Genomic DNA, 20187 nt, shown 5'->3' on the forward strand with positions numbered 1-20187 from the left:
CTACCGCCAGACTCTAATGGGGGGTCTCCGAATGGCTGCTAGAAAGCCAACCAATTTGGCCAAGGTAGGAAATGTACAACAGGGAAAAGATGAATCTCCGGCTGCCTTTTTAGAAAGGATCATGGAGGCATTCCGTACCTATACCCCCATGGATCCAGAGGCTCCGGAAAGCAAGGCAGCTGTTATCATGGCCTTTGTAAACCAATCAGCCGTAGACATTAGGAGAAAATTACAGAAAATAGATAGACTAGGAGAAAAAAGTCTGCAGGACTTACTGGTGGTAGCTGAAAAGGTATATAATAACCGGGAGCCTCCTGAGGACAAGCAGGCTCGCGCCATGGCGGCTGCCAGCAGTAAGCAGACTCGAGACCTGGCCAGAATACTGCTAGCTACCACTGCTGACTTCCCCGAGGAACGAGACCGCCGTCTCCGGCAACTGGCAGGCGACGCAAGAAAAGGTAAAAGCACCACCAAGGGGGGGAAGCAGAGGCTGCAGAAGGATCAGTGCGCATACTGCAAGGAGATAGGGCATTGGGCCCGAGATTGTCTGAAAAGGGCCGGCGGGAAGGGAAGCAAGACTGATCGAGTAAAAGTCCTAGAGCTGGATGAACTAAGTGATTAGGGGAGTCAGGGTTCGGACCCTCTCCCCGAACCCAGGGTAACTCTTAAAGTGGAGGGGACCCCTATTGACTTCCTTGTCGACACCGGAGCACAACATTCGGTCCTCCGCACCCCACAAGGAAAACTAGCTAGCAAGAAGTCCTGGGTACAAGGGGCAACTGGTATGAGCCAGTATTCATGGACTACCCGAAGAACAGTAGATTTGGGAACGGGCCGGGTATCCCACTCCTTTATGGTAATACCAGAATGCCCCTACCCGCTGTTAGGACGGGACTTACTGACCAAGATTGGAGCTCAGATAACTTTCAGACAAGGGGGGCCTCAGGTCACCGATGGCAAGGGCCACCCCATCCAGGTCCTGACCATGAAACTGGAGGATGAATACCTCCTCCACCAGGAGGCGCTCCCGAGAGAGGATAATATAGACAGATGGCTACAAGAATTCCCCTCGGTTTGGGCAGAGACAGGGGGGATGGGACTAGCCGCTCATAGGACCCCAGTCCTGGTAGAGCTCAAGCCAGGAGAGAGTCCGGTAAGGATCAAACAATACCCCATGTCTCAGGAGGCCCGGAAGGGGATCCAGCCACACATCCGGAGACTACGAAGCCTAGGGGTACTAGTTCCTTGCCAGTCTGCCTGGAACACCCCCTTACTGCCGGTCAAAAAGCCACGCAAATGACTACCGACCGGTACAAGACCTCCGGGAAGTAAATAAGAGGGTCGTGGACATACACCCAACTGTTCCCAACCCATATACTCTCTTGAGCTCCTTAGCGCCCTCTAGGGTCTGGTATACTGTACTAGATTTAAAGGATGCCTTCTTCAGTCTGCCGTTGGCACCCCAGAGCCAACCCTTGTTCGCCTTTGAGTGGCATGATCCGGAGGAGGGCTACAGTGGACAACTCACCTGGACACGGCTACCTCAGGGATTCAAAAATTCACCCACCATCTTCGACGAGGCACTACACGAGGACCTGGGTGAGTACAGAAGGGAGCAACCTGGCCTCACCCTTCTACAGTATGTAGATGACATCCTGATTGCTGCTGACACTGCCAAAGACTGTGAGCGAGGGACCCAGGACCTGCTGGCTACCCTGGGGGCCTTAGGATACCGGGCATCCGCGAAGAAGGCTCAGATATGCAGGGAGAGGGTAAGTTACCTGGGATATATCCTGGAGGGTGGACAGCGGCGGTTATCAGAAGCCAGAAAAGAAACTGTCCTAAAGATCCCTACTCTCACCTCCCGAAGAGAAGTGAGGGAATTCCTAGGATCAGCCGGCTACTGCCGCCTCTGGGTTCCAGGTTTTGCTGAGATCGCCAGGCCTCTATATGAAGCTACCAAAGAGGGGAAAACATTTAAATGGGCTGAAAAAGAAGAAACTGCCTTTAATCAGTTAAAAAGGGCCCTCCTAAGTGCCCCAGCCCTGGGCCTACCGGACATTACGAAGCCCTTCCACCTCTTTGTAGACGAGCATAAGGGAATAGCAAAAGGAGTTCTAACTCAAGCCTTAGGCCCCTGGAACCGTCCAGTGGCTTACCTGTCTAAGAAACTAGACCCAGTGGCTGCCGGCTGGCCGCCATGCCTACGTATGACTCATTACCAGAGCCTCCTACTCAACCCTCCATGAGTGCGGTTCCACCCCAGTGCAGCCCTCAATCCCGCAACCCTGCTGCCCGACCCTGACCTAGGTGCTCCATTACATGACTGTGCGGGAATCCTGGGACAAGTACATGGATTCCGGACGGACCTGACCAACCGGCCCCTCCCCGATGCTGAGGCTACTTGGTTCACTGATAGCAGCTTTGTGCGAGACGGACACAGGTATGCGGGTGCAGCGGTGGTCACCGAAACCGACACTGTATGGGCGGAGGCTCTACCCTCCGGAACGTCAGCCCAGCGAGCAGAGCTCATAGCCCTCACCAAGGCGCTGATGCTGGGAGCTGAAAAACGGCTCAACATCTACACAGACAGCCATTATGCATTTGCCACAGCTCATATTCATGGGGCAATTTATCAGGAGAGGGGGTTACTGACGGCAGAAGGACGGACTATAAAAAATAAGCAGGAGATACTTAACCTGCTTACAGCCTTATGGCTTCCTGCCAAGCTAGCCATTATCCACTGCCAAGGGCACCAAAAAGCTGATAACCCAGTAACTAGAGGTAATCGAAAGGCTGACCAGGCAGCCAAGGCAGTAGCCCTTACTCCAGTCCCCACCATGACCATACAACTACCAGACCCGGGAGACCCAGTTTTACCAGACCAGCCCAAGTACTCCCAGGAGGAATTACAGCGGATCAAGAAACTCCCCATGGCCCAGGAGATAAAGGGATGGTGGTATACACCTAACAAGGAGCTCGTGTTGCCAGACCAGCTCGGAGTCTCAATATTAGAGCACATGCATCGGTCTACTCACATGGGGGCCCGAAAATTAAAAGACTTAATCCGACATGCCAGAATTAAGATTCACCAACAGGACACCAAAATAGAGCAAATTGTATCTGCCTGCAAGACCTGCCAACTCACCAACGCGAGGGCCACATCAAATAAAAAAGGAACCAGGCTCAGAGGCACCAGACCGGGAGCCCAATGGGAAGTCGACTTCACTGAAGTCAAACCAGGAAAGTATGGTTTTAAATATCTTTTAGTATTTACAGACACCTTCTCTGGCTGGGTGGAGGCATACCCAACCAAGCATGAAACGGCTCAGACGGTGGCTAAGAAGCTACTAGAAGACATCTTACCCAGGTATGGTTTTCCTGCCCTGGTAGGATCAGACAATGGACCAGCTTTTATCTCGCAGGTAACACAGGCAGTAGCCAAGGCGGTGGGGGCAAACTGGAAATTACATTGTGCTTATAGGCCCCAGAGCTCAGGACAGGTAGAAAGAATGAATAGAACCCTAAAAGAGACCCTTACCAAATTAACCATGGAGACTGGAGGGGACTGGGTAACTCTCCTACCGTACGCCCTTTATCGGGTTAGAAACACTCCTTACACTCTGGGTTTTACTCCCTACGAGATCATGTTTGGCAGGCCACCCCCTGTTATTCCCAGCCTTCGAGCTGAACTTATTGCTGAGTTTAAAGATCAAGAACTTTTTCTTTCCTTGAGCGGGCTCCAGAGGGCGCACGAGGACATTTGGCCGCGTCTCCGTGCCATCTACGAGGCTGGCCCGATCCCGACACCTCATCAGTACAGGCCGGGAGACTGGGTCTACGTCAAGAGGCACCACCGAGAGACTCTCGAGCCGCGCTGGAAGGGACCCTACATCGTGGTGTTGACAACCCCCACCGCTCTCAAGGTAGACGGCATCACGACCTGGGTCCATCACACCCACGCCCAGCCAGCGGACCCCTCCTCGATCCGGAAGGACTTCGTCACGCGATGGGCCATCAGTCGGGACCAACATAACCCGCTCAAGCTCAAGCTACAGCACATTCGACCCACCTAATATTGGTAACTCTGTTAACTCTGCATGTCATTGCTCATATGCCCCCCAAAACATCACCTGGCAGATCATAGACACCAGCTCAGAGACAATACTTAATCAGACCTCCCAGAGCCACCCCAGGGACACTTGCTTCCCAGAACTTTGCGTAAACCTCCAAACTCTGTTCCCCTTGTCACCATAAATGCAGCCGGCCCCATGATTGGGTCTGTAAGCTACATGACAAGGGGGGAATGAAAGGGCGGGCCTACACCAGCCGACTCCATCTTGTTCTGTGTCCTTCACCTAGACCACGCCTCCTCCCTTTGAGTGACCTCCCGCTCACCCATTCAAGCTTCCTGATCAAAACACGCCACTTCCCCAGCCAATCGGCTGCCCCTAGACCCCTATAAAACCTTTGTGCTTTTGAAACTCGCTCTCTTTCCCTGGTATCTCACTGCTGCGTCGGTGCAGGTAGGGGATTGAGCTCGAGCTAGCTCGAATAAAGGCTCTTTGCTTTTGCATCAGACTCGGCTCCCTAGTGGTCTTTGGGGATCACGAATTCTGGGCATAACAGTACTTAATAATTTTCAATGTGTATATTATTTCATTTTGATCCTCACATAAATAATGAAATAAACTAGAGTGTAGAATTATCATCCCCACTTTCCTTGAGTTACTTAAACTTAAGCTGAGAGAGGCTTCATGATTTAGCCCAAAGTCATAGAGTTAGGATGTGGTCTAATGGGACAGGGATTTAAATATACCCATCCTTCTAATAAAGTGCTCTTTCCTCTGTATATTCTGCCACTAAATGACCACAATGTACTTGATCTAAAAAAAAAAAAAAAAAAAGAAATTATGTGACTGTGGCATGGACAAGTTTGATATCTTCAATAAGACATTTACTGCCCTTTAGAAAATAAACCCATCCATTTAACAAGTGTGCTTTCAAAGAAGTCTACTATTCCTTCTCAAAAAAATATAAACATGACATTACAGATCCGAATTAAAAACTACAGAACTGTAGGATGAGAAAAATATGTGCGTTAGAAGTGCTTTAACCAGATGCCTCCGTCTATCCACCTAAAAGCATCCACCCTGCTGGACTGCTCCATTATTAAAAAGTTCCATTATTTATCAGAATAGTCATGGTATATAAGCATATGTATGCTGTTTTTAAATGATCTCCTTCAATACTAATCACAACTGTTCTAAGTAGAGAGTAATTGTCCCATTTTATACATGAACAAACTACAACTCAGGGAAGCTGAGTTCATCTCACCAAGTTCACACAGCTGATCACAGAGCCAAGCCTGCCTCCAAAACATGTTCTCCTTTTGCATTACTACACTGTGGCTAGTCATTTGTTTCACTTTTTTGGGTCAAGAAGTATTTCAAGTAAGCCTTTGTTAAAACTCAACTTTGCTGCTTGAAATGTGTTACATTCAGATTCAAAATTTCAGGTTATTAGGTTCAGTTAAGAGTCTTTCAAGTTAGAAGAATGATGGAACTATTCACATTTTTAACTTATCTGAGTCCTCCCTTCTTCAAACAGTGTCCATAGCAGGTTCAACAACTACGTCAATAACATAACCATTGTTCAAACATTAACTGGAATTCTTTCTTGACATTGCTTAACAGCCTTCAAATGTTCCTCTTTCTGTGGGGGCAAATTTTTGTTTTTTGAGCACAAAATTTGATTGTCTTATCTCCAAAAAAGTAATTTATTGTTATTGGTACTTCATCAAAGCACCTGTAATAAGGATAAGCATTATCCTTATTAATAATTAAGCATTATTAATAATAAGTATTAGCATTGCCTCTGCTCACAGGAGAATTTCCCAGTGTTCAATTCAGTTCCACCACGGTCACAGGGAGGTACTTTCCTCAGGCCCTTTTCCCACTTAAGTTTTCAAACTTGCTACCATCTGTTCAGGGGGTGAGGACCACAGATCCGCAATTTGCCCAAAACTGATCAGTCAGATGTGAGTGAGGTTTCAGACAAGGGAGATGAAGAAGGTTCATGCTTTAGGAAAGTCCATCCTCTGAATCTTCTCCATTCTGTTCTCTTGTCCTTCGCAAAGCTGGTTCTCACATCCCTCCTTCCAAAAGCTCATCTTTTTTTAGTTCTGCTTTCTGTCTCTCTTTTCCCCAGGATCTACTTATCTGGCATCCCAAGAATGAAAAACTACCCTAGAAAATGTGTCTGAGAATCTCTGGTAGAATTTGGGTTGGCAGAGTGTTCGAATCCTTGTTTCTGCTTCAGTCTGGGATGAAGCAGGGGAAAATTGCTTTCAATGTACAAATAGAACAACTAGACAATACTCTGAGATATAACTGTGCCTCATATGTGCCAACTGTTGAAATGGCATGTTTTCATTAGTCAAAGCCTGAGAAACATAGAACTGCATGTAATATAGAAAAACTGTTAGTTAATAATGATGGGAAAACATATGCCCAGATATTACCAATTGTATTTAAAATAATCACATGATAATCAAATGTAAAATGTTTCATTTTTTTTCCATAAAGATTTCTCCCACAGAATATTTCTAATTGAGAAAGGATATTTTAAAATATGAAGGTTGCAGGGACTATGAAAAACCAAAAGATAGATTTTTTTTTTTTTAAGGCAGGCTTCATACCCATCACAAAGCCCAATGTAAGGCTCAAACTCATGACCATGAAATCACGACCTGAGCTGAGATCAAGAGTCGGACGCTCAACTGACTGAGCCACCCAGGCACCCCCCACAAAGATAGATTTTTAATTAGGCATTTGTCAGCCTGTATAATTATTACCAATTTTCAGAGAAGCTTGGGCTAGCTTTCAGGAAGATATGCTATGTCTGTATGCATGGTACACTTCAATCTTTTTTTAAGTCAATTTTTTGAAGACAGCTATTACACTTACTTTTCTCTAAAGTTCTTACTTTTGTTTACAATGAGGACTATGCCGCTGAGCAACTGATTCTTCTCATATTTTTACATTAAAGGTTAGAAACATGTTAGAAAAAAGTATTCTCTAAAGGTGAATTATCCATTCTTCAAGACGACTAAGCAATAAATAGGCTAGTAAGAAATACTTTAAAAGAGTATAAGGAATAGATCTGGATAAGAATTTAAATCTGGGAAACAAAAAGAGGAAATAATCTGTGAGTTACCTGTTGTACATATAAAGCTGAGTCCTGGAAACATCTGGATTAGAAGAGATGAAGGTCGGCTTTCATTTAGAAGTTGAAAAGCCATTGATGGCATTTAAAAAAAATGCGATCATCGACCCCCATTCTGGATGAGGAGGGAAACAGTGCCTGAACTGTTTAGCCACAACTGGAGTGACATGGACCTTTCCTTACTCCAGGATTTAATTATGACTTTAATTTACAGTCCCTATTCTAGGGGGGGTGGGGATGGGGGAGAACAAATCAAACACTCTGCTATTGTTTACCCAAGGTTAAAACCTTTGATTGTAGCCATAGACAGAGAAAGTGGTACATTTCACTTATTCCTTCCAAAACAACAAATACTTCTACCCAAAAGACAGTTTATTACCCAGAAAACAAAACAGAACAAAACACTACGTTAATCATTTCTTTCATTTGACTTGTTTGCTCTTGGTGAGTGATAAATTACGGTACTTCATTTGAAGGGACTCAGAGTTCAGATTTTGGCAAGGCGTGGAGAAGAATTTTCTATAGTCCTCTCTTTTCTTCTCTCGACTACCACACTGCAGGCTATACTTCCTGAGGCTACAGCAGGAGGCCTCTTTTATGACGTGCACAAGATATTTCACGCAGTCAGCTCTCCTTGTCTTTTTTATCTCCTACACACTAGGACACCAAAACACCATCTGATTTTGACGTCATGTACCAAGAGGTTACAGCCCAGGAAAAGTCGTGTTTTTGTTCTATTTGACCTATTTGTTAGGATAGCATCAATTAATATTATTAGTTCACTGGCCTGTGTCTGTGTTTATGTTTGGAAAAGCAACAGGCAAACTGTTCCTGGACGTTTTTAAAGGCAACAATGAAAGAGTTGGCCTAATTCTGCACTATCCTACTTCCTGCAATATCTCCCAGATATGAAACAAGACTTAGAAAGACTCTAGATGCTTCTCCTTTGACTCCTAGGATATATCTTTCTTTAAGTGCTGATGTGAAAATGAGATTATTTGGAATATTGGTATAGTATTGAATGAATGCTTAGAATTCAATTTTTACTTTTTTGCTAGCCCCTTGTTGACTTTCTAAAACGCTGTAAGATACAGTCTAAATAACAATGGAATAACATAATTTCTTTTAAAAAAGGGAGAAAGCGATTGGGATAAGGAGTGGGAACAAGGATAGTAAAACAAGTAATAAGGAATGGTACACTTAACATACAGAAACTCAGGCTCACTTAAAAAAGTTAGCCACAAAATTTAAAAAAACTACCTCTCTCATTCCATAATAACAAAAATAATAAATTAAGCAATTGTGTTCCACTTGACAAGGCATTATGGACTGAATGTTTGGCATTATGGTCTGAATGTTTATGTCCACCTCCCATCCCCTACGCCCTGAATTCATATGTTCAAGTAGAAATCCCCAGTGCAGCTGTATTTGGAAAAGGGGCCTCTAAGGAAATAATTAACGTTAAATGAGGTAATGAGGGTGGGGCCCTAATACCATACGATTAGTGTCCTGATAAGAGGAAACATTAGCAAGCTTGCACACCCCATCCGGCCCCCCCCCTTCTCTCTCCCTGCAAGCATATGGGCCCTGAGGAAAGGCCACATGAGAACACAGTGAGAAAACAAGGTCTGCAAGCCAGGAAGAGAGTCCTCACTAGAAACTAAAGTGGCCAAAACTTTCATCTTGGATTTTCCAGCCTCCAGAACTGTGAGAAAATATTTTCTCTTGTTTAAACCATGTAGTCTATGATATTTTTGTCAGAGTGGTCCAAGCAGACTAACATATAAGGCAAGAAGGTTGGTGACTATTTCTAGATGCTCTTTAAAGACATGGAAAGTGGTGTTTATGGTTAGTGATGTTAAAGAGCATTTATCTGCTCTCTATCCAAGACAGCATTAAAATGACTGCAGGAGAATTTTAAAAAGGAAAAACCAACAACAGTTGAGACAATGGGAAGGGTCTTTGGCAGATAAGAACTTTAACAAATTCTCCAGAAGCTGGACAGCTGAGGAAAACCTATTAATAAATAAGGGAGACGAAGCCTTGACCCAAAATACACCCATAGAGATATAACAGAAGTAAGAATGCTCTTGCCTTTGGGAAATAAAAGCTCAGAAAGACTGTCATACAGCATTTAGTGGGAGAGTGGGAGAAAGGCAACTAGAAGCAGAAGATTAATTTGAAAGTCCAGCAATGACACAGCACTGGTTTCCCAGTACATCACAAAATACATGAAGCAGTACACTTAGAGTAGGCTCAATAAACATTAATTGTATAAATGAATCATGTAATGAGTGTATGTAGAGCTACCTGCTAACTCTCCCTTTAAAAAAAAAAAAAAGAAAGGAAGAAAAAAAAAAGACCAGCAGGAAGCCACACAACGGAGTCACCTAAAGCCTACCCAGTACTGTTGCTTAAATATGAAGAGACAACCAAGAATCCTCAGAAATATGGAGGAAAAAAATTAACAGCTACCAATAGCATGAAAAAGAAAACAAATATGAGAAAAAACAGGCAATTCAGAGAAGAGAACTTTAAAAAAACTTTTTAAAAGTCTAATGAATATCGTCATAGTGACTTAAGAAGATAATGAATCCATAAAAGGATGAAAGGAAAATCAAAGAAAAAAATACTTCAAGAAACTTACAATATGATTGCCAGTATAGAAGGTTTGAAAGAAAAAGTTAAAGAAATCTCCTGGAATATAGAGCAAAATTTTAAAGATATAAAAACATGAGAGTCAAAGTCATGAAGGATCAATTCTGGAAGAGTTCTAGAAAGAAAACAGAGGCTATGGAGAGAGGAAATTATCATGTAAGTACAGGTAGAAAAATTTTTGGAGCTGATGAGAAATACTAATGTTCATATAAAGATGGTATTAAAGACACAAAAGATAACTTAAAAATGTATACTAAATATCCTAAAATAAATTGAGAGGATCTGGCATCCATAAAACAAAAGTAGGCTGCTATGAAAAGGGAGGAGAGAATTAAAATACGATTTTGAAATAAAAAAGTTAATGGATAAACTGAAAAACAGAATGGACTACTTTTCTCTCCCACCCCAAGAAAGTCACCCCCATTTTTATTCCTATTGCACCGACAAAAATTTAAGAAGAAGTTCATGTCTAATGTTGGTAAAGATGAGAGGAATTAGGGACTCTTAAAATCTACTTTTAAAACCAAATTTCCAGGGAGAAATCTAACAATATATACCCAAAGCCTTTAGACATTCAGCTAACCACTCTATTTCTAGGAAATTAATCTGAGGAAATGAATATGGACAAATGTAAAGAAACACTTATGAATATGTTCATCACAGTATTATTGATACAAGTAAAACACTGGAAATAATGTAAATCTCCAAAGATACATTTTTGGTTAAATATATTATGATGAACATATATGAAAGAAAATTATAAATCTATTTTAAAGTGTGACAGAATTTATGGATATGAAAGCCATCATATCTTAATTTTATTTTTTTAATTAATTAATTTTTAAAAATTTACATCCAAGTTAGTTAGCATATAGTATAATAATGGTTTCAGGAATAGAATTTAGTGATTCATCACTTATACACAACACCCAGTGCTCATCTCAACAAGTGTCCTCCTTAATGCCCTTTGCCCATTTAGCCCATCACCCTACCCCAAATCCCTCCAGCAACCCTCAGTTTCCTCTCTGTATTTAAGAGTCTCTTATGGTTGGTCCCCCTCCCTGTTTTTATATTATTTTTGATTCCCTTCCCTTATGTTCATCTGTTTTGTATCTTAAAGTCCTCATATGAGTGAAGTCATATGATACTTGTCTTTCTCTGACTAATTTTGTTTAGCATAATACACACTAGTTCCATCCACATTGCTGCAAATGAGAAAATTTCATTCTTTTTTTTTTTTTTTTTTAATTTTTTTTTTCAACGTTTTATTTATTTTTGGGACAGAGAGAGACAGAGCATGAACGGGGGAGGGGCAGAGAGAGAGGGAGACACAGAATCGGAAACAGGCTCCAGGCTCCGAGCCATCAGCCCAGAGCCTGACGCGGGGCTCGAACTCATGGACCGCGAGATCGTGACCTGGCTGAAGTCGGACGCTTAACCGACTGCGCCACCCAGGCGCCCCTTTTTTTTTTTTTTTTTTTTAATTTTTTTTTTCAACGTTTTATTTATTTTTGGGACAGAGAGAGACAGAGCATGAATGGGGGAGGGGCAGAGAGAGAGGGAGACACAGAATCGGAAACAGAAAATTTCATTCTTTTTGATGGCCAAGTAATATTCCATTGTATATATATACCACATCTTCTTTATCCATTCATCAGTCGATGGACATTTGGGCTCTTTCCATAGTTGTCGATAGTGCTGCTATAAATATTGGGGTGCATATGCCCTTTCAAAACAGCATACCTATATCCTTTGGATAAATATCTACTAGTACAATTTGTGGGTCATAGGGTATTTCTATTTATTAATTTTTTGAAGAACCTCGATACTGTTTTTCAGAATGGTTGCACCAGTTTGCATTCCCGCCAGCAGTGAAAAAGGTGCAAATACTCGCCAGCATCTGTTGTTGCCTGGGTTGATCATTTTAGCCATTCTGACAGGTGTGAGGTCATATCTCATTGTGGTTTTGATTTGTATTTCATTGATGATGAGTGATGTTGAGCATCTCTTCACGTGTCTGTTGGCCATCTGGATGTCTTCTTTGTTTTTTGCCCATTTCTTCAATGGATTATTTGTTTTCTGGGTGTTGAGTTTGATAAGTTCTTTATAGATTTTGGATACTAACCCTTTATCTGATATGTCATTTGCAAATATCTTCTCCTATTCCATCGGTTGCCTTTTAGTTTTGCTCATTGTTTCCTTCATTGTGCAGAAGCTTTGCATCTTGAAGAGATCCCAATAGTTCATTTTTGCTTTTGTTTCCCTTGCCTCTGGAGAAATGTCAAGAAGTTGCTGTGGCCCAGGTCAAAGAGGTTTTTGCCTATTTTCTCCTCTAGGATTTTGATGTCTTCCTGTCTCATATTTAGGTCTTTCATCCATTTTGAATTTATTTTTGTGTATGGTGTAGGAAAGTGGTTCATTTTCATTCTTCTGCATGTCACTGTCCAATTTTCCCAACACCATTTTTTTGAAGAGACTCTTTTTTTCCATTGCATATTCTTTCCTGCTTTGTTGAAGATGAGTTACCATACAGTTGTGGGTCCATTTCTGGGTTCTCTATTCTGTTCCACTGATCTATGTGTCTGATTTTGTGCCAGTACCATACTGTCTTGATAATTACAGCTTTGTAATGCAGCTTGCAGTCCAGAATTGTAATGCCTCCTGCTTTGCTTTGCTTTGCTGTTTCAACATGGCTTTGGCTACTCAAGGTCTTCTCTGATTCCATACAAATTTGAGAATTGTTTGTTCTAGCTCTGTGAAGAATGCTGGTGTTATTTTTATAGGGATTGGATTGAATGTGTAGATTGCTTTGGGTAGTATTGACATTGTAACAATATTTGTTCTTTCAATCCATGGGAATGGAATGTTTTTCCACTTTTTTGTGTCTTCTTCAATTTCATTCAGAAGCTTTCTACAGTTTTCAGTATATAGATTTCTCACCTCTTTGGTTAGGTTTATTCCTAGATATTTTATGGGTTTTGGTGCATCATCATATATTTAGGTGAAACATCAAGTTCAAAATAATATTAGAAAAAAATAAAATAAAATAAAAAATAAATTTAAAAAGGGGTACCTGGGTAGCACAGTCAGTTAAGTATCTGACTTAGGCTCAGGTCACAATCTCATGGTTTGTGGGTTCTAGCCCTGCGTTGGGCTCTGTGCTGACAGCTGAGAGCCTGGAGCTGGCTTCGGATTCTGTGTCTCCCTCTCTCTCTGCCCCTACCCACCCCCTCCCAAAAATAAACATTAAAAAAATAATAATAATAAAAGAAAAAAAATAGTCTTAGAGCACAATTCCATTCTTGCATTTATGTATTTTAATTTCTAAGAATGTGTATATGCAGACAAGGTTGCTTAGAAGAATATAAAGCAAAACAATACTTTGGTCTCGGGCTAGTGAACTACAGATGGATTTTATTTTTTTGTTAGTGCAATATTGCAGTGAATATCTGTATTCCCAAATTAGATTATATTAATCATGGATTACTTGAATGGTTTAAAAATGTTAGGGAGTTGGTAGAATATAGCTGGTAGTTTAAGCTGGAAAAAGATATTCAATGAGGCTAGAAGGTCAAGTGGAAGCCAAGGAAACTTTAATATTTAAGGAAAAACAGAGATCAACAAAACAACAGAAGTAGAATTAGTAACACACATATATAGAGAAAGAAAGAATAAATTTTTTTTAAGCAGGCTTCACACCCTGCACGGATCCCAAAGCAGGGCTTAAACTCATGACCCTGTGATCAAGACCTGAGCTGAGATCAAGAGCAGATGCTCAATCGACTGATCTACCCAAGTGTCCCAGGAGAGAAAGAAAAGTTGAAGATAATGTTTATAGACATAAAAGAAGATCAATTTCAAAAAGATAATTTCAATAGTGTCAAATGTTGTAAAGAATTTATTAATAATAATTACCATGATTTGCGATGAGAGGTGAAATGTAGTTGGTTTAACAATAGGATCACCATTAAAATTCCCCATCACCAATACCAGCGGGAGGTATACCAGAAGGAAGAAAGGAAATAGAAACTGCTAGAATAAACTACTTCCTCAAGAAGTTCAAATGAGAGCAGGAAAAGAAAGAGGGGGTAATAACTTTCTGTAGAGGGGGAGTAAAGGTAACATTTTCCTAAAGATGGGAAGGTGAATCACAGAACAGCTGTAAAACTCAATGAGAAAATGCCAAAGACACCATTTTGAAATATGGAAACCATCACACAAACACATGAAGTTATAATTTCCCCATTTTTATGAAGATTTAAAAGCCATTTTTCTTTTCTTTTTTTTTAACGTTTATTTATTTTTGAGACAGAGAGAGACAGAGCATGAACGGGGGAGGTTCAGAGAGAGAGGGAGACACAGAATCTGAAACAGGCCCCGGGCTCTGAGCTGTCAGCACACAGCCCGACGCAGGGCTCGAACTCAGACTGTGACATCATGACCCGAGCTGAAGTCGGACGCTCAACCGACTGAGCCACCCAGGCACCACAAAGCCATTTTTCTTGAATGTGTCTTTTCAAAGTCCATTCCAAAAAAAATGAACAAGAGGACTAAGAAGAATTCTACTAATGGCCTAGAACCAGTTTATATTACTTTACTTACTGTAGAAACACTCAGAATCTATTTAGATAAATATCCTTACTTCACTTCCCCTCAAGCCTGGAGGATTCAATTTCTATAGTTAGAACAATATAATATAAACAAAACTCTTATATGAGGTTGTTTCCTATACTAGAGTAATAACACAATTTATTATAGTTATTAAAAACAAAAAGGTAAACAAGGAATAAAAAGCATCATAACTCCCACTGTGTATTGTATGTAAATGATGAATCACTGAATTCTGCTCCTGAAACCAATGTTGCACTGTATGTTAACTACCTAGAATTCACATAAAAATTTGAAAAGAAAAAAAAAAAGCATCATGCCTCTACTCTCTAAAGACACTCACTATTAAAATGTTATCCATTTTTTTCCAAACTTTGGGGGCACAGTATTTTCTTGTCTAAAATTAATGAATTATTAATATTATTAATTAATTAATTAATATTATTATAATTATTTACTTATGTATTTCCCAAATATATGTACAATAAAATAGGAATATTTAGGTAAAAAGGATTTGCTTCACTTAATAGAAAAAAGAGTCAGGACTACTGTCTGTTTTTGCATCACCAAGGTGAGTTTTTTCTTTTAGTGTTAACAAAACATTTACCCTCAATCAAAGCTTAACAATTTAAAAATAGCTTGAGTGTTGCTAATGTCACATACCATCTTGACCTTTTTTTTTTTAAGTCTATCTGTTTTGAGAGAGAGAGAGAGAGAGAGCAAGAACAAGCGGGGGAAGGCCAGAGAAAAAGAGGGAGAGAGGGAGAATCGCAAGTAGGCTCCCCACTCACAGAGCAGATCCTGATGCAGGGCTTGAACTCACCAACTACGAGCTCATGACCTGAGCTGAAACCAAGGGTTGGCTGCTTAACCAACTAAGCCACCCACGTGCCTCCATCTTGCGCTTTTTGATTCACTGACTGGTGACCAAAACCCCAATCACATACCTGATAAAACGTCTCTTAAGACTTCTGCATTCTTTTGTAGCTGAGGTTCTTATGAGTCACTACTCACTCAGTGTGTTAGCTTTCAGTAAACTGTTCAACTCCGTTGCATCTTATGGAACTCTTCTCTTCGTTCTTAACCAACTTAAATGTGGAAATAACCTCTTCTGAAGAAACACTGGGGGTAGGTGGCAGGGGGAAGGTGCGAAGGGCTATGGTTTACATTAAAGCAATTTTTGCAATTTAAAGTTGAGTCTCAAAAAAAAAAAAAAAAAAAGCCAGTTCCTAAAGGTCCTCTGACCATCTCACATCTAATAATTTCTTCCTGGAGACCTTTTCACAAGCTGCATTCTCTTGCCTTGTGCTCGCTTCTTTTCTCCCTTCTCTGACATCCTCTCCCCTTCTGTATCCCTGGTTGCCTCCTACTGCTATCCCCCTACTGCCACCCCTGTAAATTTCTGCTCACTTCTTATGCAAAACCATTGATCACTCTTTTCTGCTATCTCCTTATAGACCAAACATGATTCAAATTTTAAACGTGCATAGGAGTCACCTGGAATCTTCTTAAAATGCATATTCTGAATTGGTAGGTCTGGGGTGGGGCCAGAGAGGCTTCATTTCTAATAAGCTCACAGGTAATGCTCCCACTACTGGTTCATGAACTATTCTAGAACAGCAAAGCTACAGATCATGTGTTCAGGACTTCACTTTCTAAACCTAAAGCCACTTTTCAATCTAAAATAGTAACAGTTCTCACAAGAGAAATAATTTCAGTATCACCTATTACCCTATTTTTTTTTCACCTTGCTACATTAACCGCCAACTCACTGTCATCAGAGTATGTCCCCAGCGTAGGTCTATTGGGCACAGTTAATTATGCCCTCCCTATTTAACAAGTAGTTATTACAACCTCACACTTTGTAAGTATATTACCAAAGGTAAAATAAGCAGTAAGTATTTGTGTTTCTCTTAGAGGAAGAAATAGTAATCTTAACCTTAGAGGAAAGATATTTGTAACAGAAACAATGCTGACCAAATATTCCATGTGCTTCTTTGGGTTGGAACTAACAGAACTATAAGCAGAAGTGAGTTTTGTCACTTCCGCGCACAAGTCCACCTCCTCCACTGCTCTCCCTTCTCCTTCCTCTCATTGGAGAGATCAGTGCACTTGGAAGAGGACGCTTCAAATGAGATCTCAGCCCTGGTGGACCCCTTGATTTTAGCTTTATGAGACCCTGAGCAGGTCCCTGGACTTGAGCCTGGACTACAAGATAATAAATTGTGCTGTTTCAAGATGCCAAGTGTGCGGTAATTTGTTATACAACAATAGAAAACCAATACAAAAGGCATGTGTAATTTTCCATTAGCCTGAATGTATTAATATTGCCGATTCCATCCCATGTGCTAGCTAGGGCCACCAGTTTCAGTTCTAACAGTGGCTTGGTTGGCTAATGCCATCCTAGACAAAACCTCGGCACACCCTAAAATGACTCAAAATCCAGACATTCCTTGGTATAGTATTAAAGCAAGAATTCACAAAGACTAGGAGACAGACATTCTGGCTTGAATCTGTCACATTGTTCCTACCTATTCACTTCCTCACTTACCCATCCCACCTCCCAGTATGAAATAAAAGAAGGCATTTTCAAGATTATCACAGAAATAATTATTAAGGAAACCACTGGGCCTTCTAAAAGGGATTTTACTGGCTGTTCTCCCTGATCAGAAATGCTGGTGGGAGAGGTTGCAATAGAAATGGGCTCCCAGATCTCAGGTGGAATGGGAAGAACCTGGGGGGGTGGGTGGCTGAGCTTAGGTGGCAGCCCATATTCACACGAATCAAAGTCAAGGTGTTGTAGTGATTGAATGTTGGAGAAAGAATTAACAGGTGAAGATCCTCCTCGAATGAGATGGGAAGACAACCCACAAAGTTCTTCACTGGGTTTTTTTTTATCCAAAAACTCAATGGGTTAGCAAACAGAGGCTGTACTTCAGTCACAATACAAAGAAATTGCCACGTCTCCTGAATCACCAATCTTGAGTCAGTTGATGGATCCAGAACTTCTCGAATGGAGGAGAGGAGAGATGCCCTTGAAGAACCCTCCTGTATACTGTGAACTTTTCTCCTTGTTCTCTCCAAAGCAAGTTAACTTTATTGGGTAACTGCACTAAGGGAAAAGATCCCCAAAACCTTTAGTGATTATTAGGTATTGGCCTTTAGGGAAGCAAAGCATCTAAAATCTAAGGTTTCTCATTAGAACTGAAGCTTATGGGGGTCACTTGATTATGGGAATTGTGTCCTAAAACTACCTAACTATAGGTCCAATAAAACTCAAACTCCAAACTGATCCATTCCCCTGAGAGCATTGAACTATTTTCAGCAACAGTTTGGTCATGCTAGAATATTACTGCCCAAGTGAGAGACAACCTTTTATAAACCTAGGTGTCCAACACTAAGGTGGAAGAATACATATTTGTGGACCTCTCATTTTTGAGGCATATTCCATTTTTAGGTGTTCTATTCTGATCTGTTTACCCTGTGAATCCAAAAGGTGCCAGATGTAGATGGGAACCAGAATAAGAAAATGCTCTCTACCTATTTCAAAGTTCAATTCAAGCAGTCTGTCAGTCAGACTAGCCAGTGACCCATCAGATCCAATTGTGTCAAATTGTCCATAGGATGGCAGGGTACTTTGGTCCTATACTGGGTACCATAGCAAATCCCAAAAGAAGAATTTCCGTAGAGGTCCTTCTGATTAGAGAGCAAGTCACATTTCTTTCTGCAAGTAACTAGTCTACCCTTGACAAACTGTCCCTGGCATCCTTTTGGACCTCAGTGAAATCTGCAAATCTGACCACAGGATACCTGGTGACCATGTGATTTAAATAGCTCATCATGAACTGGCTGCTACCTTTTCTGTCTAGCCAGAAATTTAGTTATGACGGCAGTTCAACTGTGACATGTTCAAATGGTATGAACAAGATGGAACTAAAGGCAAAACTATGTGGCCTGAGCAGGTTGCTCACTTTTCTAACTTGAAGAAGTCCTCCTGTAAGCTCCCTTTACAGCCTTAGGAGGGAAGGCCCATGACCAACCTACTGAAGATGCAAATCAACCTACAGAAGATGAAATCTCTAGTTTACAGATACTTCTTTGTAATGTACCAATATGAGCAAGAGGTAGATCTGCTATGAAGATACAGCTTACAATGAACAAATAAACAAACTACAGCCTCCCTGCAGCTGAAATAGAATCCTGAGGAGAAATAGAATTTTTGGAGAAGCAAAAACCTCACAATGGGCAGACATATAAGCAGTATTTCTCTTGTCCACTTTGCTTGGAATGAGATCAGGATCTATTCTGCTTCCTGAATGGTTGTAAATGGTCTGCTTAATTGTTCAGAGACCTAAAAAGAGCTAGATATCAGGTCTAGAGACAAGGAAGTTTGGAAAGAATTGCCCAGAGCTGAGAATATTTCTTTTCCAGTTGAATACTCACAACATAGCACCACACCAGAGAAGTTCTTAATAAGAGGGGATAGAATGATCCACTTAAGGATTGTCAGTTGTGTTCCTTTCCAAGGCAATCTAGTACAAGGGTCACAAACTCAGAAATCTACAAGTTTCAGATAGATACCATAAATAAGAGAAGAGAATTTAATGAGAGATGACGGGGGATGCTTAGAATTGTGGTTAACTGGATAGAGTATATTCTACCTTAAGAAGGCAGCTTTGAATGTGTGTCCAGTATGGCCAGATCTTCCTTTATTTGCTTTCCTTTTTTTTTTTAATTTTTTTTTATGTTTATTTTTGACAGAGAGAGACAGAGCACAAGCAGGAAGGGGCAAAGAGAGAGGGAGACACAGAGTTTGAAGCAGGCTCCAGACCCTGAGCTGTCAGCACAGAGCGGGATGTGGGGCTTGAACCCATGAACCGCAGTATCATGACCTGAGCCACCCAGGTGGCTGCTCCCCCTTTAGTTATTTTTCAAGAGAAGTCATAACACAAACTTTTTAGATAAAATTTCCTGATCTTTAAAATGCCATGAAGGCCAAACATACAAGTCCGTGGGTACCTTTGGTGCTAAGGCTATCTCGGGTTATCACTTGTTGTGTCATTGGGTCTACTGTTGTTCGATACACATACCAGGTGGCAAGGATGGAGACTACGTATTGACTCAACTATACAGATTTTTCCTCCCTCAGATCTACTAGGCTCTTACTACTAAAAGACACCACATTTGCCGGCAAAATTACCATTCCTTCTGCTGTTAGAGATTAGATGCATTGCAAAATCCAATCAGATACCTGGTGAATGGTTGATTAATTAGGGCTCTTTTATCATGCAGGAGCAGCACACTGTTCCCAGACATAGAGATATTTATTCTGTATTTAGATTTAGTTTCTCTATTGGTATCACTGTTGTTAGGCTTACTTAATGCTTTATGCTAACCACACAACTTTACCTCTAACTAAAGAATTAACTCCACGGTTAAGGAAATACGTCAATAGGATGTTGATTATGGTGTTCATGGGTCCTACTGTGTACCCTAATACCTGAAAGGAGCTAGCCTTATAGCATGATGGACTGACCAATTATTGAAGGTTCTGTTACTGCCTTTTCAGACACAACACTATCTTCCAAAATGTGGTTAAAAGGTGTGGTATGTTTTGGGGGCCCCTCGCTGGCTCAGTCGGTAGAGTCAATGACTCTTGATCTTGGGGTTGTGAGTTTGAGACCCACATTGGGC

General features: G+C 41.2%; 1 protein-coding gene across 1 annotated transcript in view; it reads right to left on the reverse strand.

Annotated features, from left to right (window-relative positions):
- The window catches only part of PROS1 (protein S), a 76794-nt gene that overhangs the window by 51866 nt on the left and 4741 nt on the right, over positions 1–20187 (reverse strand). The window lies entirely within an intron of this gene.

This window comes from Prionailurus bengalensis, chromosome C2, assembly GCF_016509475.1.
Source record: "Prionailurus bengalensis isolate Pbe53 chromosome C2, Fcat_Pben_1.1_paternal_pri, whole genome shotgun sequence".
NCBI classification, from domain to species: domain Eukaryota; kingdom Metazoa; phylum Chordata; class Mammalia; order Carnivora; family Felidae; genus Prionailurus; species Prionailurus bengalensis.